Source organism: Rhinoderma darwinii, chromosome 1 (assembly GCF_050947455.1).
Source record: "Rhinoderma darwinii isolate aRhiDar2 chromosome 1, aRhiDar2.hap1, whole genome shotgun sequence".
Classification (NCBI taxonomy): Eukaryota; Metazoa; Chordata; class Amphibia; order Anura; family Rhinodermatidae; genus Rhinoderma; species Rhinoderma darwinii.
In genome coordinates this window covers 352,172,601-352,195,175 of record NC_134687.1, presented here as the reverse complement: position 1 = coordinate 352,195,175, position 22,575 = coordinate 352,172,601, and the positions used below count along the sequence as shown (strand labels likewise).

At 40.3% G+C, this 22,575-nt stretch overlaps 1 protein-coding gene across 10 annotated transcripts in view; it reads left to right on the top strand.

Moving 5' to 3' along the window:
* Positions 1 to 22,575, top strand: part of LINGO2 (leucine rich repeat and Ig domain containing 2) — a 1,254,957-nt gene that overhangs the window by 394,292 nt on the left and 838,090 nt on the right. The window contains exon 4 of one of the 10 annotated variants that reach the window (XM_075826589.1): positions 15,432 to 15,481. The exons of the other annotated variants lie outside the window; for them this stretch is intronic. The gene's annotated coding sequence lies outside the window, so the exon portion shown is untranslated. The remainder of the gene's footprint in view (positions 1 to 15,431; positions 15,482 to 22,575) is intronic. 10 annotated transcript variants of the gene reach the window in all.

Below are 22,575 nucleotides of genomic sequence, written 5' to 3'. Positions count from 1 at the left end.
CGCAATGATGCATCTAATTTATTAAGACACATGCCTCTTAATAAATTGGATGCATCTTACTCCAGCGATCTGTATATTAAGACTGGTATATGAAACGCCAGTTTAATATAAATAAAGAGAAAGATTCTTAATAAATTAGTCAAATCTATGCCAGCCATGAGCTGACTTAGATTTGCACCATAAGTTACACCATTTTCTGGCGTAAATTATGAAAAATGTGTCGGCCCGTGGGTTGCCCCACCACTTCCACTTACCTACGCCCCCAGAAAACTGGTGTAGAAAAAGTATTATATTCCCTCCTTTGTCTTCTTTGCTCACTACTGAAATACATGGAAGCTCTAGAAGCAGGAGAATACATTTCTAGCTATTTTGTGGATGTGGGCTGTCTTGTGGGTGTTCTTACAGTACTTCTGTAAGTACTTTTTCTTTGTGTACTAGTTCAGTTATACCAGGGGCGTAGCTAGGGGAGCAGGCGGGGCATGTGCAGGGCAGGCACAGCTACAAGGGAAGGAAGGGGGGACGCCGACCTGGGGAGTGGAGGCATGTGCCGGCCGAGCCGGTACCCCCATAGACATTTATTGCCATGGGCAGCGCATGGGACAGGAGTGGGAGCTGTGTAAATGTAATGCACGATGTTCTCCTGCACAGACAGAGTGTGTGTGCTCCAGCGGCTGCATTATACGTCACATGTGACGTCATATAATGCAGCCAGCCAAACACTCTGCCTGTGAGGAGAACACCATTGAAGTGTTCAGCCCCAGCTAGCAGACAGGCAGGGAGGATGGAGGAAGAGAGGGCTGGGGAGGAGCAGTCTTACACACAGCTCTCTTCCTGCCTGCAACGTGTGACTGCTGACAGCATGAAGATTCCTCCACAGAGCTCCGGACTAATAAGTACAAGTGTGTGTGTGTGTGCGTGTGTGTATAAATAAATATATATATATATATATATATATATATATATATATGTGTATATAGTTTTATATATATATATATATATATATATATATATATATATATATATATATATATATATGTGTATATATACAGTGTGTGTGTGTATATACAGTGTGTGTGTGTGTGTGTATATATACAGTGCGTGTGTGTATATACAGTGTGTGTGTGTGTGTGTGTGTGTGTGTGTGTGTATATACAGTGTGTGTGAGTATACAGTGTGTGTTTGTGTGTATATACAGTGTGTGTGTATGTATACTGTGTGTGTGTATACTGTGTGTGTGTATATACTGTGTGTGTGTGTGTGTGTGTGTGTATACAGTGTGTGTGTGTGTGTGTGTGTGTGTGTGTGTGGAGGTGTGTGTGGAGGTGTGTGTTTGTTTATAAATCGTTTTTGTGTGGGAGGGGGGATTTGACTGTAAATATTTGTGGGGTGAGGGGATTCTGTATAAATTGTTTTGGTGGGGAGGAAGGATTTGACTATATGGCCTCATGCACACTTCCGTCGGCCGTTGTACTGCCGCTAATGACGGTTCCGTGAATCATGGACCTCACATGGATGGCTTCCGTGTGCAGTCTGTTTCACGGACCAAATCAATGCAAAGGCCGAGACTGTTCCGTCAAAAACGGGCAGGTGTAGGACCTGCCCTATTTTTGAGAGAACGGCGGCACGGTTCCGTTAAAACAACGGAAGTGTGCATGGCCCCATTGAAATGAATGTGTCAGGGTGCTATCTGTTCAAACAACGGATAGCACCCTGATGAAAAAAACTGAAGTGGGCATGAGGCCTAAGGCACACATCCGTTGTCAATTATACGGCTGCATATCACGGATCCGTGAAACGAGGACCGCACATAGAACTATACTGCTTGTAAAATGTACAAATGGCTACATTAACCCCTTAAGGATGCAGCCTAGTTTGGGCCTTAAGGCTCAGAGCCCATTTTTCAAATCTGACATATTTCACTTTATGTGGTAATAACGTCGGAATGCTTAAACCTATCCAAGCGATTCCGAGAATGTTTTCTCATGACACTTTGGGCTTCATGTTCGTGGTAAAATTTGGTCGATATATTCAGTCTTTATTTGAGAAAAATTGCAAAATTTAGAGAAAATTTAGAAAAAATAGCATTTTTCAGAATTTAAATGCATCTGCTTGAAAAACAGACGGTTATACCACCCACAATAGTCACTAGTTCACATTTCCCATATGTCTACTTTAGATTGGCATCGTTTTTTGAACATTATTTTATTTTTCTTGGACATTACAAGGCTTAGAACATAAACAGCAATTTCTCATATTTTTAAGAAAATTTCAAAAGCCTTTTTTTTAAGGTACCTGTTCAGTTCTGAAGTGGCTTTGAGGGGCCTATGTATTAGAAACTCCCATAAAGCACCCCATTTAAAAAACTAGACCCCTCAAAGTATTCAAAACAGCATTTAGAAAGTTTTTTAACCCTTCAGGCATTTCACAGGAATTAAAGCAAAGTGGAGGTGAAATTTGCAAATTTCGTTTTTATTTCTGAATTTCAATTTTATTCTATTTTTTTTCTGTAACAAAGAAGGTTTTACCAGAGAAACACAACTAAATATGTATTGTCCAGATTCTTCAGTTTTTAGAAATGTCCCACATGTGGCTCTAGTGCGCTCGTGGACTAAAACACAAGCCCCAGAAGCAAAGAAGCACCTAGTGCATTTTGGTGGTGCTTTTTTATTAGCATATATTTTAGGCAGCATGCCAGGTTTGGAGAGGTGTTGAGGTGCCAAAACAGTAGGAATCCCCCAAAACTGACCCCATTTTGGAAACTGCACCCCTCAAGGAATTAATTTATGGTTATTGTTACCATTTTGACCCCGTAGTTTTTTCACAGCGCGTATTTGAATTGGGCTGTGAAATTAAAATTTTTCCAATAAGATGTCATTTTTGATCAGAATTTCTTTTTTTCACAGGGAACAAAATGCCCCATTTTGTTGCCCAATTTGTCCTGAGTGCGGCAATACCCCATTTGTGGTGATAAACTGCTGTTTGGGCCCATGGGAGGCCTCAGAAGGAAAGGAGCGCTATGTGTTTGTTGGAGTCCAGATTTTGCTGGATTGGTTTTCGGGTGCCATGTCGCATTTGCAGAGCCTCAGAGGTATCAAAGCAATGGAAACCCACTAAAAGTGACCCCATTTTGGAAACAAAACCCCTCAAGGAATTTATTTATGGGTGTTGTGACCATTTAGACCCCACAGTTTTTTCACAGAACTTATTTGAATTGGGCTGTAAATTTAAAAAAAAAAACTTTTTTCCAATAAGATGTAGTTTTGGCTCAAAATGTCTTATTTTCACAACGAATAAAATACCCCATTTTGTTGCCAAATTTGTCCTGAGTGCGGCAATACCCTATTTGTGGCCATAAACTGCCGTTTGGGCCCATGGGAGGTATTAGAAGGAAAGGAGCGCTATGTGTTCTTTGGAGCACAGATTTTGCTGGATTGGTTTTCGGGTGCCATGTCGCATTTGCAGAGCCCCAAAGGTATCAAAGCAATGGAAACCAACCAGAAGTGACCCCATTTTGGAAACTACACCCCTCAAGGAATTCATTTATGGGTGTTGTGACCATTTAGACTCCACAGTTTTTTCACAGAATTTATTTGAATTGGGCTGTGAATTCAAAAAAATGTAATTTTTTCCAATAAGAGGTAGTTTTGGCTCAAAGTTTCTTATTTTCACAAGGAATAAAATACCCCAATTTGTTGCCCAATTTGTCCTGAGTGCGGCAATACCCCATTTGTGGTGATAAACTGCCGTTTGGGCCCATGGGAGGCCTCAGAAGGAAAGGAGCGCTATGTGTTCTTTGGAGCCCAGATTTTGCTGGATTGGTTTTCGGGTGCCATGTCGCATTTGCAGAGCCCCAAAGGTATCAAAGCAATGGAAACCCACCAGAAGTCACCCCATTTTGGAAACTACACCCCTCAAAGAATTTATTTATGGGTGTTGTGACCATTTAGACCCCACAGTTTTTTCACAGAATTTATTTGAATTGGGCTGTGAATTAAAAAAATATATATTTTTTCCAATAAGAGGTAGTTTTGGCTCAAAATTTCTTATTTTCACAAGGAATAAAATACCGCATTTTGTTGCCCAATTTGTCCTGAGTGTGGCAATACCCTATTTGTGGTGATAAACTGCCGTTTATGCCCATGGGAGGGCTCAGAAGGAAAGGACCACCATGTGGCCTACTGGGAATTTTCTGGTGCTAAGTCGTGTGTGCAGAAGCCCCTGAGGTATCAGTACAGTTGAAACCCCCGAGAAGTGACCCCGTTTTAAAAACGACACCCCTTAAGGAATTCATCTAGAGGTGTAGTGAGCATTTTGACCCCACAGGTATTGTGTAAAAGATAATGCGCAGCAGATGGTGCAGAGTGAGATTTGCAATTTTCTATATATATGCCATGTCAGTGTCCGATATATTGTGCCCAGCATGTGCCACCGGAGACATACACCCCATAAACTGTAATGTGGGCTCTCCCGGGTACGGCAATACCCTACATGTGGCTGTTATTAGCTGCCTGGGCACACGGCAGGGCTCAGAAGGAAAGGACCACCATTTGGCCTACTGGAGCTTTTCTTGTGCTAAGTCTTGTACGCAGAAGCCCCTAAGGTACCAGTACAGTTGAAACCCCCAAGAAGTGACCCTGTTTTAGGCTGGGTTCACACGTGGCGGAATTTCACTTGAATTACGCTGCGGACACTCCGCAGCGTTAATCCGCAGCGGAGCCGTTTCTGCATTGACTTCCACTTCTATTTAGAAGTGTTCGTTTAGACGATGCGTAAAATTCCGCTGCGGAGCATAGGCTGCGGAGCGGAATTTGGTGTCCGCAGCATGCTCTGTCTGTTGCGGAGCAGTGGCGGACTCATGGCGGAATTTCTGCATTGACTTCAATGGAGATTCTAAGTTCCGCAATGAAGTCCGCAACTGTCATGCACGTTATGTGTGCTGCGGATGCGTCTTGCTTTTTTGACATGACATTTCTTCATTCTGGCTGGACCTATGTATTTCTAGGTCTACAGCCAGACTGAGGAAGTCAATGGGGCTCCCGTAATTACGGGAGCGTTGCTAGGAGACGTCAGTAAATAGTCACTGTCCAGGGTGCTGAAAGAGTTAAGCGATCGGCAGTAACTGTTTCTGCACCCTGGACAGTGACTACCGATCCCAATATACAGCAACCTGTCAAAAAATAGAAGTTCATACTTACCGAGAACTCCCTGCTTCTGTCTCCAGTCCGGCTTCCCAGGATGACGTTTCAGTCTAAGTGACGGCTGCAGCCAATCACAGGCTGCAGCGGTCACATGGACTGCCGCGTCATCCAGGGAGGTCGGGCTGGATGCCGAAAGAGGGACACGTCACCAAGACAACGGCCGGTAAGTATGAAATTTGTTTATTTTCACTAGGGAAAGTGCTGGCCCTTCTCTCTATCCTGCACTGATAGAGAGAAGGGAAGCACTTTTACCGCAGTCCGCAGCAGCTAGTCCGCATCAATTTACTGCACATTTTGGGCAGATCCGCAGCCGTAATCGGCAACCCGGATTAGGTGCGGCATTGATGCGGACAGTTGCGGAGGAAATCCGCCACGTGTGGTCATGCCCTTAAAATCTACACCCCTTAAGGCATTCATCTAGAGGTGTAGTGAGCATTTTGACCCCACAGGTATTGTGTAAAAGATAATGTGCAGCAGTTGGTGCAGAGTGAAATTTGCAATTTTCTATACATATATGCCAATTCAGTGTCCGATATATTGTGCCTAGCATACGCCACCGGAGATATACACCTCATAAACTGTAATGTTGGCTCTCCTGGGTACGGCAATACCCTATATGTGGCTGTTATCAGCTGCCTGGGCACACAGCAGGGCTCAGAGGGGAAAGATGAGGAGGGGTAAGCTGTGCGAAGTGGATCAGAGCGAGTAAAACTGGGGTAAATTAAAAATATAGGGATGGATGATAAATTTGAAAACACTCTTTCATACAGAGCTCTGGTTTTTCGGGACACGCGTCACATTGATATATTGTGTCCTTCCTTATCCCCCTCTTATAGCAGACTCTGCACCTCTTTTGACTTTTTCCCTTCTTGCCAGTTTGGGGAACTTCTCCTAAAAAGTGTTGCCCTGGTACGATGCCTGTGGCCCCGCTTCCAGAAGTACTGTAAGGCTTCAGGACTTGATCTGACAAGTCCACCCCTCCCATGTACCTATTGTAGTCCAGGATGCAGTCTAGTTTGGGGGTCCCTGTACTGGTACCTCGTACAGGTACATGGGTACTGGTGTGGCATCTCCCTGGTCTTGTACTTGACACACAATATGTTGCTGCTAGATTGTGCCCTGCTCTCACCCCTTCTGAGTGTTTGCCCAAGCAGAGTCGTAGGGAGGCCTCTCAGGTTTCTTCTAGCAGTGCCAGGCAGTTGAAGAGTGGGACGCTGGTATAAAAATTACCCAGGTAGAGGTGGTAACCCTGGTCCAGCAGTGGGTGCACCAAATCCCACACAATTTTTGTATTAACTCCCAGTAAGGGGGGGCATTCTGGGGGCTGAGAACTGGTGTCTTTCCCTTCATATATCCTAAATTTGTAGGTATACCCGGATGCACTCTCGCACAGCTTATACATCTTCACGCCATACCTTGCCCTCTTACCCGGCAGGTACTCGCGGAATTGAAGCCTCCCTTTCAAATGTACCAGGGATTCATCTATAGAAATACACTTCTCGGGGGTGAATGCTTGGGAAAACCGGGCACTGAAATGGTCTAATAGGGGTCTCCGTTTATACAAACGGTCAAAACTGGGGTCATCTCGGGGTGGGCACGGCTCATTATGAGTATAATGTAAGAAGCGAAGTATTGCCTCATTTTTATTTTATTTTTTAGTTTCCAGCTCAGTTCTGAAGTTGCTTTGAGGGGCCCATATATTAGACACCCTTATCAAACACCCCATTTCAGAAACTAGACCCCTCAAAGTATTCACAACAGCATTTAAAAAGTTTATTAACCCTTTAGGCGTTTCACAGGAATTTAGAGCAAAGTAGAGGTGACATTTAATTAATTTAATTTAATTTATTAGGCACCATGTCCGGTTTGAAGAGGTCTTGTGGTGCTAAAACAGTGGAAACCCCCCAAAAGTGACCCCTTTTTGGAAACTAGAGACCTTGAGGAATCCATTGTCGTTTTCTTGGGGTGCATGCGACTTTTTGATCAGTTTTTATTCTAATTTTAGGTGGCGTGGTGACTAAAAAAACAGCAATTTTACTATTGTTTTTTATTCAATTTTTTTTACAGCGTTCACCGTGCGCTATAAATGACATATTCACTTTATTCTGCGGGGCGATACGATTACGGCGATACCAGATGTTTATAGTTTTTTTTTATGTCTTATGGCGTTTGCACAATAAAATACATTTTGTAAAATATAATTTATTTTTTGTGTTACCTTATTCTAAGAGCCATAACTGTTTTATTTTTCCATCAGGAAAGTCGTGCGAGGACTTATTTTTTGCGTAACGAACTGTAGTTTCGATCAGTACCATTTTTCGGTACATGCGACTTTTTGATCTCTTTTTATTCCATTTTTTGGGAGGTGAAGTGACCAAACAATTGTGATTGTGGTACAGTTTATTATTATTTTCTCTTACGGCGTTCACCGCGCGGGATAAATAACGACATCGTTTTGTAGTTCAGGACGTTACGGACGCGGCGATACCAATTATGTATAGTTTATTTGTTTATTTATATATTTTTATTAATAATAAAGAACTGATAAGGGAAAAAGGGGGACTTTTACTTTTATTACTTTTAAATCTTTTATTTTCTTATTTTTACACAACTTTTTTTTACTTTTTTACACTTTTTTACACTTTTTTTACTTTGTCCCACTAGGGGACATGAGGGCAGGAGGCTCTGATCGCTATTCTAATACACTGCACTACATGCGTAGTGCAGTGTATTAGAGCTGTCAGCTGTTCGCTGACAGCAAGCATAGTGGGTCCTGATTTTGTCGGGACCCACTAGGCTTCCGTCGATGGCGTAGCCAGAGTCCATTGTTAGGATTCTGGTTGCCATAGTACTATCGTGTAGCAGGCCGGCGATGGCAGCTTAACCCCTTAGAAGCCGCGATCGCTATTGAACGCGGCTTCTAAGGGGTTAATCGGCGGGGACCACCGCGATCGGTCCCTGCACACTAAGCTGTGATAGCCTGCTGTCGGAAACAGCAGGTATCACAGCTCAAACACGCGCCGGGATTAAATGGCGCCGTGTTTACTCAGGTCAGTAATAGTACTGACCTGAGCGCGAACGTTCTACTTAGCAGGACGTATTATTACTGACCTGAGCGCGAAGGGGTTAAAATAAAAGTGAAAAAAAAGTTACACCTCATTGATTGGTTGAGAAAGCAAACATGGTGAGTGGGAAGGAGATGTCGGGAAAGAGTTTGGGGGGGCACCAAGCTGAATCTTTGCCCAGGTTGCAGGAGAACCTAACTATGCCTCTGAATTATACACAGAACGTGTTGCAGAATACTTATGTGAGTAACATACATAAGACTCACAGCCATGAAATGATACGAAGAGAAGAGAAGGGGCATACAAATATATGTTTGTGAATACTTGGTCCCATTCCAGGTGACTGCAGAGATAGACATACTGTACCATATCTGCAACCACTGCAGGTGCACATCCGTCCTGTAGGCAAGGGAGCCACAGACATTTTAAAATAAAATTATTAATGTTTCTTATGGTCATGTAACAAACGTATCTATTGATATACCAGTGGGGTAATATCTATGGAGCAATCAAAGAGGTGCTCTAAGATAAGTGCCTATGCTATAATAAGTGAAACATTGTCTATACTAAGAGATTAGAAATTAAAACGAGTAAATTTTATTCTGTGAACAGATATGGCCTATAAGAGAAAAGTTCAACATGTAATGAATTAATATTTGATCAAAAATTTCTCATTCAGCAATGTACAAACATAATCAGGAGGCGAAGTTCTTTTTAATGATTCAGAACTAACCTACAAATATTTTGTAGCCCTTTTATGAGAGCCGAAAAAGATTGTTGGAAAATATATATATTTTAAGTAGATATACTGTTGTCTCACATTTCTGCTAATATTCACACTTTGCAAAGTAGGTCAAGAAAAGCTGAGTTTGTGAAAAGGCCAGGCACGGTAGGGTTTCATGAGATAACATAACAGAAGCATGGTAAACTTTAGAAGTGAAAAATGAATATGCCATTTTAATAATCAGGGTAAGAATGCTGGTGTTACAGTATTTGTGTTGGTGGTCATTATTGTGAGTGTCTGAAAACTAGATTACTGTATCTTTTATTCAATGTTTGTGTATGTAGGTTTTCGGTCTAATATAATGTATAGTATAGTATAGGAAAATTGCAGTTTAATACAATCCATTTGTTTTGGTTACACTTGTATCATTGCCAAAAAAATCCTTTCATCGTCATCATAATCATTTACACTTATAATGATGGTTAAAAAACAAATTACTAAACAAAACAATAGCTGTATATTTTATTTTAACTTTCTTTTAACTTAAAGTTACTTGCTTAATTTTTTTCCATAAATTATTAGTACAAGTGTAGATAAGGAACTTTATAATATACAGGGTGATTCAAAAAGGATGGTGCAAAAGTATAGCCTTAGTATTCATAACCGATAGAATATAACACAAATTTATTAACATGAAAATACACACTATCTAAATTTTACCTATACACTACAAATGTTCAAAGTGATTTCCATTGGTGACACGGCAGATGTCTAGTCCAGTTCCGTACAGACATGTTCCAGTATATCCTCGGATATGGACACCACTGTTTCAGTGATTCGTTGTCTCCGGTCGTTCAGATACACATTGAACTTGCTGTAGCACCACAGAAAGAAGTTGCAGGGGGTTAGATCTGGTGATCGTGGAGGCCAGTGCAACGTTTGTGAATCATTGTTTCCGGTGTGGCTGATCCAACGTTCCGGTACAGTTTCATTCAGGTATCGGCGAACATCCAAATGGAAATGTGGAGGTGCACCATCCTGTTGATAGACTACGTTTAGCAGATCTTCCTCTATCTGTGGCATAAGCCTTTCCTTTAACATGTCCAGGTAGGAGTGGCCAGTCACACTATCCCCGACAAATAAGAAGGGACCGTAGACTTTGAGCCTGCTCATTTCACAAAACACGTTCACTTATGTGCTTGATAAGGACACATGGTTTTTCTGAGCCCAAAATTATAACGTTGTGGCGATTGACCTTCTCACTGAGGTGAAATGTAGTCTCATCGCAGAACACAAGCCTGCCAGTGAATTTGTCCTCTTACAATCAGCCCTGCAAGTCAGGCCTTTACTTTTGCTCCATCCTTTTTGAATCACCCTGTATTATACTACAGAAAAATGCTTCTCTCTCCACTTATCAGACTCTTTGCACCCTCTCTTCTGCCTCATGCACTGACCATACAGGTACACTCTCAATTGACTGCTATAATCCCTACACAGGAGGCAGAGATGAGACGAATTTCCAGCTGCACTGACAAATCAATTTACAGCTGCAGCATACAGATATCTACATAGAGGAGAGGGGGGAGTAGGAGGAGGGAGCTGATGTATAGAGATAGAAGCAGAGACACACACAGCCACTGCTGCTTCTTCTAGTAAGTGTTCTACTGTCTCACCTAAGAGCTGCTTTCATAGATATACTGCTAATTGCTGCGGCTTGTGTGTCTGTATGTGTATATGTGTGTGAGAGATAGGATCTCTTCTCTGTGTGTGCAGTGTATAGGGTACATTATAGCAGCTAGTATCTGCCCCTTCTAGAGCTGAATACAGGGACAACTGACCTGACATATGGAGCCTACATAGGGGTCAATAGCGACTGCGAAATATAAGTGGTTGACAGATTGTGGGGACTCCCTTTGTACACGTTAGGCACCCCTGCGAGTGATTGCAGCATGCCGATGGTTGCTATGGCAACCAGAAAGCCTAACAAAAGCCTCCTGGCTGGCCATGCACAGAAGCCTATTACGCTGTTATGATACATTACAGCAGATATCAGGCCTTTTAGTCCCCTAATGGGTTAAAAGAAAATTTTAGAAAAATAAGTAAATAAAAGTTTTAAGTACTAAAAATAAGAATTGCTCTTTTTTCTAACCAATTCCTTTATAATTGGGAAAAGGGTAAAAAAAACCTTAACAGGTATTGCCGCGTTTGTAACACATGAACTGCATAAATCTTATTAGGTTCTGTGCAGTGTTTTGAGCTCTGACACAGGTATACTGGCTAATTACACTGAGAGGTCCATAGGATGTGTGTTTTGAAAGCGTGTATACAGGAGGAGAGGTGGATAACCTGTTTGCAGACCACAGCATCTAGAGAGAGATCCTAAGGAGAAGACACTGAAGGAAGAGACTAGAAGAACAAAACTCAAGTCTGGACTGACACACGAGGGCATATTTACCTATTTTTTTTCCATCTAAAGGGCAGATGAGATGAAAATGTAATATGAATAGAAAGCTCCGGGACAATCTTATTGTCTTTTATATTTATTTAGTTATTTGTGCGTATCATTTTAGAAGCAGAGGATTTTAAACATAGGAAAATGCTAATTTTTTAAAATAAAGATGAAATAAATGAACCAAAATTTGCCACTAAGTACAACGTGTCATGAAATCCAATCTCAAAATCACTTGGATAAGTAAAAGTATTCCATATAAACTAACATATAAAGGGACACATGTCATATTTGGCGTCCTGAAGGCCAAAATAGGCTAGGTCCTGAAGGGGTTAAGAAAACATAATACAGTCTTTTAGCCGTCATCAAATATGAAATATTCTTTGGATAACCACTTATTTAACAGTGGAATTAGAATATTAGGGAAGCCAGTACAAAAACAGCTCCTACTGTACATTGGAGGAACCAGCATGTCCGGGTGGCACTGCAGGGGAAACTATCAGTTCTTGAGTGTTCCACGAATGGTAATAACTGTTCACAAGTGGTCTCCTCAATCAACTGTGGTCAAAGGATTTTCCGCAAACAGACTGTCAAGTGAGTGACATTTTTTTGTCTTACTAAACTCCAGCAGCAGAACTACTATCCTAGAAAAATGCTACATAAAGCTTTATTCACACAAACGTGTTTGGAATCGGCCGTGAAAAACATTCCTTTTTTCACGGCCGATTAGTGGGACTCGTTTTCATGGATCCCTCATAGATTTAAGTCTATTGAGGTATCTGTGAAAACAGACAAAAATAAGGCATGTCCTATTTTTTCACGGGCTCTTCACACAGCCCGTTAAAACAACAGCCGTCTGAATAGCCCCATCTGAATAAGGCTTAAGGGCAAAGCCACACGTGGCGGAATTGCTCTTGAATTCTGCTGCGGGCACTCCGCAGCGTTGATCCGCAGCGGACCCGTTTGCCCATTGCCTTTCACTTCTTTTTAGAAGGCTTCGTTTAGACGAGGCTGAAAATTCCGCTGCGGAGCATAGGCTGCGGTGCGGAATTTGGTGTCCGCAGCATACAATGGATGTTGCGGACCAGTGGCGGACTGGTTGCGGACTCATTGCGGAAGTTCTCCATTGACTTCAATGGAGATTCTAATTTCCGCAATGAAGTCCGCAGCTGTCCGCAGCTGTCAGCTGTCATGTTATGTGTGCTGCGGATGCGTCTTGCTTTTTTGACATGACATTTCTTAATTCTGGCTGGACCTATGTATTTCTAGGTCTACAGCCAGACTGAGGAAGTCAATGGGGCTCCCGTAATTACGGGAGTGTTGCTAGGAGACATCAGTAAATAGTCACTGTCCAGGGTGCTGAAAGAGTTAAGCCATCGGCAGTAACTGTTTCTGCACCCTGGACAGTGACTACCGATCCCAATATACAGCAACCTGTCAAAAAAATAGAAGTTCATACTTACCGAGAACTCCCTGCTTCTGTCTCCAGTCCGGCTTCCCAGGATGACGTTTCAGTCTAAGTGACGGCTGCAGCCAATCACAGGCTGCAGCGGTCACATGGACTGCCGCGTCATTGAGGGAGGTCTGGCTGGATGCCGAAAAAGGGACGCGTCACCAAGACAACGGCCGGTAAGTATGAAATTATTTTACTTTCACTAGGGAAAGTGCTGTCCCTTCTCTCTATCCTGCACTGATAGAAAGAAGGGAAGCACTTTTACCGCAGTCCGCAGCAGCTAGTCCGCATCAATTTACTGCACATTTTGGGCAGATCCGCCGCAGAATCTGCAACGCAGATTCTGTGCGGCATTGATGCGGACAGCTGCGGAGGAAATCTGCCACGTGTGGGCATGCCCTAATAGTTTATAGGACTGGGCCTATACGCAAGTATGTTTCCATTCTTAACAATTTTCTTTTCATTCAAGGTTAGTATTATATTTAGTTAGCTCGAATAAGAAATCATAAGAAGTCTGGTATTTTGTGTATAAACTTATATAATTAAAAAATGCTCAGTTTCCTTGGACAATAACAGATTGGAAGAACAGCATGTAGATTTCCAGCTAAAATACAGAGCATGACATGGTGCGGTTGTGAGAGCTGCAATGACAAGACCACCCTTATATATACTCATCATGGCTAAAAACATTTCTCAAGATAGGAAAGGAAAAATAGATTTTTGTTGCAGAGCCTTAAAGAGAGCAAGTAAGACTTTTTCCCTTTTACCACATATATATAGTTTCCCTTTAAGTTTATGTAAAAAGAAAGAAGTGGAATTTAAAGAACCAAAGCTGTATAAATAGAATAATCTTTGTACCTTTGACATTCTATGCGTGTTTAAAATCATTGTTATTGACTTTCCATCCCAAAGGATCTTATTAGCTTTCACTATCCAATAGTCTAAACTCTTTATACTCGCATTTACCATTTACTAATTCACGTTGTTTCAGATGTGCTTATAATTGATAAGACCTATAATGACAATCAGAAGTGAACAGTTAAGAGAATGTCAATATTTTCAAAGCTGGCTAAAATGTGTCACTTAGGCTTTGTTCACATCTGCGTCAGGGTCCCGTTCTGACGTTCCGTCGGAGCTTCCTGTCAGAACGGGACCCTGACTGAAACTAACACAAAGCATAGGTCTCCATTTGCATCACCACTGATTTCAATTATGACGGATCCGGTGTCAATGGTTTCCGTTAGGCTCCGTTTTGCAAGGTTTCCGTCGTTTTGATGGAATCAATACTGTAGTCGACTACACTATTCATTCAGTCAGGTTTCCGTTTGTTTCAGTCAGGGTCCCGTTCTGATGGAAAGCTCAGACGGAACGTCAGAATGGGACCCTGATGCAGATGTGAATGAAGCCTTAAATATTATTTTTTAATTATTTTCCAAAGTGTTCAAAAGTTAAGTTCAAAAACATTTAAAAAACATTTTACGTTTGATCATATAATTAAATACATACCAGTTCATGTGAACCATTCAGGAATAATTACCTCTCCTAGCATCTTAATTTTTGTTAATAATGAGATATTCATGAGCGTATATATCTATAGATCTATATATACATATCTATTTATCTATCTATATATATATATATATATATATATATATATATATATATATATAGCACACAATATCTATCTATCTATCTATCTATCTGTCTGTCTGTCTGTCTGTCTGTCTGTCTATCATCTATCGATAGATACATATAGTGTATAATGTGTATATAAATATATATATATATACAGTATATAAAAAAAAAATCACTGTGTAGTATTTCTGATAAAGATACCAACTATATCCTAGGATGACAGGTGCTTTTTGATACAGTAAACCTTTCAACTATATGCTGAAGGCAAATTCGGAGTCTTACACAATGTCAAGAAGAAAAGATTCAGCTTAGCAGACCTTGTTGATAAATCCAGCCTTAGGCCTTGTTCACACGATATATTTTCTATGTGTATTTTGATGCATTTTACTGCTGAAATACGCATAAATAAATGCTTGGATTAAGCTTCACATTAACTATATTAGTAACATGTGTTATTAGTGCATACAGCACTTATTTTTGTTTCACACGTAGGAGGCAAAAAAACATGTAAAACAAAAAAAGCATCTAAAGCCCGCTTCAAATACTAATCAAAATAAATGTATTGATTGAAATACAGCTTTAAAAAATGAGTGTGTTTCTTACGTGTATTTGAAGCGTTTTTAGAGACCTTTTTTCAGGCTCCAAATCACACGGTGTGAACATAGCCTTATACCACTTCAAATGAATATGGACTAATGTTAATACCGCACAAGTCAATTTATTGCAGAAACATAAAAACAGTAGGGCTATCCAATAATCCTATAAATTGCTGCTCTACTATAATGTGGAATTGAGTTATCACATTGTATCATAAGAAATCATATGAAATTTGTGATTAATATAAATACAACAGTTTACATACCTAGATCATTTAGTAAAACTTCATATTTTCTATTGCTCTTTCTAGTGGGCCACAAACCCAGATATTTTCTTGTGAGATGATCAACAAGTTTAAGGGTAAGTTCCTAACACCCAGAAATTCCTTACATAGAATAAAAGGGCATTTCATAAGACTTAGGTCTTATTCACATGATCGTGTGCGTTTTGCGCGCGCAAAAAACGCTGCATTTTGCGCGCGTTGCAGTTCCGTGTGTCATAAGTGTTTGCTGCGTGGCATGATTTTCACGCATATGCCAGCCTTATGACAAGCAGTTTTGATGTTTAGAAAAATAAATGAAGGAAGTGGTTTCATTTTTCCCCTCATTTCTTGATCTACTGTTGCGCGAATCACGCGCGACACACGGAAGTGCTTCCGTGTGCTGCGTGTGATGCGCAAAAAATGCCCAAGTATGGGACATGTCGTGGGTTTTATGCAGCGGACACACGCTGCGTGAAAATCACATAATGTCTGAATGGCCCCATTGACTAACATTGGTCTGTGCGACGCACGTGATTTTTACGCGCGTATCACGGACGTTAAACACGTTCGTGTGAATAATGCCTTAGGGCACATTCAGACGTGGCGGAATTGCTGTGGAATTCCGCTGCGGACAGTTCACAGTGGAAATCCTTAGCAGACAGTTTGTCCATTGGTTTCCACACCTTTTTAGTAATCTTCGTGCAGACGTTGCGGAAAACTCCACTGCGGACCATAGGCTGCGGTGTGAAATTTTCAGTCCGCAGCAGGCACTGTCTTTTGCGGAGATGAAGCAGAATTTCACTGCGTATTTCAGCCTTTGCAATGCAAAAACTGAAATCTGTGGCAAGTCCGCTGTGTTTTCTGCAACATCTGAATTACCTGTCAAATATGCAAATGTTGGTGCAGATTCGTTGTGTAATTGCCCCAAATCTGCACCAACATTTGCAGCGGAAAAATTATGCCACGTCTGAACGTGCCCTTAGGCTATGTTCACAATACGTTAGTGAACTACTTCCAGCATATGAGTAGGAAAAATCTCCCAGCGTATACACTGAATGTGTTTATAGGGCACTTACGTTTTGGCATACATGGGGCCGGTATGAATTGGTATACCTTCTTTTTCATTGTATGGAACAGCAGAGTAGACTATGCTAGTCCATGCAGAGACATACAGTAAGAAACGTTGAGTGCAAGGTATACATTTTTTACTATAGGGTCCTGTGGGCAACGTATGTCTCTGTATGCCTATACAGTGGCATATACCACAGCTTGGAGATATACATCAGGAAATTCTCCCAACATCTACCTCCGACAGAAGTGTGGACCTTATTATCGTTTTCCTAGAAACAAAATAAAGCCCTTTAGCAAAATAAACTACACACACGTGGAAAATAAATACTACTTGTTGCAACACTTTTAGGCCTTGTTCACACAGAGCAGATTTGCTGCTGATTTTGCATTCATTTTTTAAGCCAAAACCAGGAACTTAACCTAAAGAGAAGAAGTATATAATGAAAGGCCTCTCCTGGATTCAATTCTGGTTTTGGCTTAAAAAATGCATGCAAAATCTGCAGAAAATCTCCACTGTGTAAACTAAGTTACTTTATTTGGTTTAGTGGAAAAAAGTTTATGAACACTAAAAACAAAATTTTTGTTTGTTGACACTTCATGCCTGTATAAATGTAATAGTAGCTTTGTGAGATGTGAGTCCCTTTATTCACATTTAGGCTGAGTTCAGACGGGGCTGAAACGCTGCATAAAAACAAGCAGCGTATCCGCCCTGTGTGCTGCAGGGAATTCCTGGAGAAAAACAGCACTAAACTGTGGTCACAGTTTTTCGCCCTAAATGTCCGCTGTGGAAAACTGCAGCACTTAGCTGGCTTGCTAGCAGGCCGGCCTCCTCGGATGACGTTTTATCCCAGGAGACCGCTGCAGCCTGTGATGGGCTGCAGCGGCAGTCACATGGAATGAAGCGTCATCCCAGGAGTTGGGCCCTCTGACGTCATCCAGGCCGGCCTCTTGGGATGACGTTTCAGCCCATGTAACCACCACTACAGCCTGTGATTTGCTGCAGCAGTCACATGGGATGACACGTCATCCTAGGAGGTCGCTCTGGAGGGAGGAACAGATTTTTTATTTTGTGGCGAAATCCGCCGCAACCACGCAACAACTGCAACAACTGCTATTTGTTGCTGGTTTTACCTCCCCATTGAATTTAATGGGGAGAACCCACTATGAATAAGCAGCGTTTACGCAAATACAATTGACATGCTGCGGAATAAAATTCCACACCACAGGTCAATTTCTAAATGTTTTTTCCACTCAGTATTCACACAGCGTGTGGATGAGATTTGTTTTATCTCATCCACTTTGCTGCTACTGTATTTGCTGTGGATTTTTCCGCAAACTAATTCTGTTGCGGAACATCCGCAGTATTTATGCAACGTGTGACCTGACCCTTAAGGGGCGTTATGACTAAAGACATTTTTGACATATTGATCTGATATGCGATAAATGTCTGATCAGTGGGATTACAACCCCTTGGACTTCTATAATCCTAAGAATTGATGTTCCTGGTGCAAAGATAGCTGGGCATGTGCAGTCACTCTATATGAATGTCCATGGGAGATATAAAAACAGTAAAATGAGACTCGCCAATCAGACATTTATAAACAAATGTAGAAAAGACGATCAGCCCACCACTTATGCAATGCAATGTCAGTGGATGATAAAGAGCCTCAGCACTCTCTGTCATCCAGTTAGAAAGAAAAAAGACTCAGCACTTGCTCTGCCTTTAAAACATAGCCTTTATTACTGGAGAGTTTAAAATAAATATATCTGTAACTTGCTTACGCGTTTCTGACCATGTGGTCCTCAGTCATAGCACTAGACATTTATGACATGTTAAATGGATTTACTATAAATATTCCTTAGTGGCAAATACCTGATAATCTTCTATTTTCTATGATCTAGTTGTATGTGTTTTATAATTAATATATTATTCTTGGTGAGCTTGTGTTAATACACAGCAGCCAATCAGAATCGGCAGAGCTGCAGAGTAAAGCCTTGTGAGGGATAGATCTGCAGTCTGAGACTCTGATAAGACAGGGGCTACTTCAGAGTTCCATTAGAAAATTTATTTTCGCTAATTATAATTCTGCTCTGCGTTGATCACTTCTCATTGCTGCATATATTTTTCTAATAATGAAATATTTAAGAACATATTAAATGTCTATTTCAAATTTTTATGTTTCTTAGATATTATTATCAAGATCAATTCAGTTGTCTTGTATCCATAGAATCAAGTTGAACAGTTTATCAAATGTAAATCTAAGTTTATCCTGTCAAACTAAGCACTATTATAAACTGGACAATATGCAGAGGGGTGTATAGGACAACTGAGCCACTTTATGTCTGGTACTATTGGAAATATAGCCAAAGTTCAACATTTACAAATGTGATGCTTCCCGGACATTATAATGGTTGTCATAAGTGCCATGCAATAGTCAGAAATCTTCGTCAATATGTAAAACCTTGCGTCAGAAAGCAGATCACTATGTTTATAGTTCAGGGAGACAAGACTTTTACTCCTAATTAGCCAATCATATGAGGTATGTCTGTAATTTTCAGGTCACTGTAAATATCATGGGGTTATGGTTGAGTGAAAAAAAAAAATCAGAAAAGGTTATAAGTACATAGATACTCTGATGCTTTCTCAGTTCATTTTGTGAAATTGTAAGCTTTAAATGGCCTCCTAGTGTTAGATATCAAGAAATCAAACCAGTAATTGAAGAAATAAATCACACGTCTCAAATGATTTCATCATGTGCAGGGTCAAAGTTTCTCTACATCAGCTAGCTATCTACTGGTTATCCTAAGAATCCTGATATCAGTCACACACACACCACTCGAGTCAGCAAACCTGTCCTAATGTTTCTAAGATAGCACATTAAGAGATAGACAGAAAATCTGTATTTCATTTTCAGCCAATTTGCTCGTACATGTATACAATTGTTGAAAATCTTTATGGGAAATACTGTCACTCAATGCCATAATCTAATTTTTTTGCTGATACATTTTTGGCTTTATTTACATTAGTTTGAATACAAAGGCCAAGATCACACACACAATTTTGATGCAGTTTTTGGTACAATTTTTGGCACCGTGTTTTTTTTTTTTTTAAGCTAAAGCCAGAAGTAGATTCAAAGGAAGGAAAGGGATAAAGAAAAGACTGATGTATCTCGTTGCTTTGGTGGCTCAGAACATTGATCCAAAAAGTACCACAAAAAATGTCAACAAAACTGTGTGTGTGACCCTGGCCTTAGATTTACTAGTATGGTCCTTCTCTTAGCTATAGCCAAAAAGCATCTCAAGCATGGCTCGTCGCTCTGCAGGACTTTAGATGGAAACCCCCTTATATTAAGGCTATGTTCACACTGAGTATTTTGGGGGAGGAATATCTGCCTCAAAATTCAGTTTGGAACTTTGAGGCAGATATTCCTCTCCCTGCACGCCGATTTTTGCGGCGATTTTCGCGCTGTTTTTCGCCCGCGGCCATTGAGCGCCGCGGGCATAAAACAGCGCGAAATACGCTTTCTCTGCCTCCCATTGAAGTCAATGGGAGGTCAGAGGCGGAAGCGCCCGAAGATAGGGCATGTCGCTTCTTTTTCCCGCGAGGCAGTTTTACTGCTCGCGGGAAAAAGACGCCGACGTCTCCCATTGAAATCAATGGGAGGCGTTCTCGGGCCGTTTTAGCCGAGTTTTGCGACGCGGTTTCCGCGTCCAAAAACTCGGCAAAATACCCCGTGTGAACATAGCCTAAGAGCGCTCTGAAGTACTTTTTTTCTGCAGCGCTGACGAGCACTGGCAATACGGTTACCAGATGATTTCAGCTGACCACAGAGGCACCACTCATGAACAGCTTTATTCTACGAGACATTCAAAGTAAAGTGAATTTGTCTCCGAAACCAGGCAATTAAACATAGACTAATAGTAGAAATAATATCATTTTAGATGTTTTAAAACAAAATATTTTTGGTCGTGATTCCGTTGTAATGAAATAATAAGGCCACTTCCGAAATGTAGAGTAGGGTTACACACACCTAATTTTTGTTTTTACATTTTTGTTATTTTCTATTTATCTATTAAATTATAATTAAATCCAATCTACAGAATTACTTAGACTTGGCTCAGTATACAGTATGTGTAGCAAGCTGCTGATATTTATCGTCTTATCTATGGTAAATTAGTTGCTTGATTTCACCAAGGAGTTCCATGACATCTATTTTTTTGCATGACAGTCAATATAAGGTGAATCCACATTAGACAGTCCAATGTGGCAAGCAGCCAAGAAAGGGAGAAGAAGAAAGAGAAAACAGGTCTAGCACATGTGCTGCTCTCTTTTACTGTACTTTCTATGGGCGTTAGAGGGACAGTCAAGTTGAAAATGAATAAGGAGTCAAAACATTAATGAATAAAATGTTTTGGTTTAGTTTAAAACATTTTCATTAACCCCTTCCCTTCATTTGACCTACATGTATATTATAGTCAGAGACGGGAAGTCTGAAGCAAGCTCAAGAACTGAGACTGCTCTATTCGCAGCTGGCGTCATCTGTATAATACAGCTGACACCCTTCTCTAATAGCCAAGATCGGAGATAAACTCAGATCCAGGCCGTTTAACCACTTAGATGTCACGGTAAATAGTGACCACAGCATCTAAGCCATTAGAAAGGGGGGGGCTTAATAAGGGAGCACCAAAAGGAAAATAAACTACAGGACAGAATATCTTCTGCTCAAGTCTTCTAGTGGGACTAAAACAATTTTAAAAAATAATTGTAATAACGTTTTGATTTTTTTTCATTTTTTTAACTGTAAAATAAGGTAAACAAGAAAAAATAAACACAATTGGTGTCGCTGCCTTTGTACTGATCCAAAATATTCAAATATAACTTTATTTACCCGGCACAGTGAACACGAAAAAAAGAAAAATAAAGACAATGCCAGAATGCCAGAATTTCCTTTTTTTGGTCACATTCCCTCGCAAAAAATGGAACAAAACTTTTTTAAAAGTTTTTCAATAAATTATATAGTGCATTAACTGCTGCATTTTTCATTTTATTATTTTTATTTTTTTCCTTCCCATCTCCCACAGGCCATAACTTTTCTTTTTATTCTTTTTCTTTTTTTTTTACATAGCCGTGTGGAGGTTATTTGTTTGCAAGAAAAGCTGTAGTTTTTAATAGCACTATTTAATGTACTACATAATGTACTGGGAAACTTTTAAAAATGTTTTTGGGTTATTGTTTTTTGGGTTTAATTTTTATTGTCTTCTCCGAGTGGTAAGAATGACATGTTAACTTTATTCAATAGTAATACCAAATTTATGCAGGTTTTTTCATTTTGTTTCGCTATTTTCTAAAACCTATAACTGTTGTATTTTTTTGTCGCTGGAGCTGTGTGAGGGCTACCATTATGGAGTATATGGGACTTTTTGATCACTTTATAGTCCATTTTTGGGGATTAAGGTGACAAAAAACAGCATTTCTGTATTTTTTATAATTCGTTTTTTACGGCATTTACTGTGCGAGACAAGTAATGTTATATTGTAATAGTTCGGACTTTTACGGACACGGAGATACCAATTTTGTTTTTTTTATTTTATTACATTACTTTAGGGGGAAAAAGGGGAAAAGGTTATTTTTTAACTTTTAATATATTTTTTCCTATATTCCTAAAAACTTTATTTAACAAATTTTTTTTTCAAATCCCACTAGGGAGACGTTAGCTGTAATACAGAGCTGACATTGACAGCATATGCTGCAGTCTTAGATATGAGCCCGCTCCATCCTACACCCTCCCGACTATAACATACATTTACGTTAAATGTTGAAAAGGGGTTAAGTGATGTCATTTAAAAATACAACTCGTCTTGCAAAAAACAAGCTCCCATAAGGCTATGTCGACATAAAAATAAAAACGTATGGCTCTTGGTAGGCGGGGCTGAGGAAACTAAGGTTTAAAAACCAAAAATTGTCTCTGGTTGGAAGAAGTTAAAGACAAATCTGTTTGCCATATTAAATGTAATGTTTTAGGATGGTATTGAGATACATGATTTATGTTTAGAAGTATTATGTGACATTTTTACTATAGGGAAACCTTTAAAAGATCACCAGATCAGACTATTAATGTTA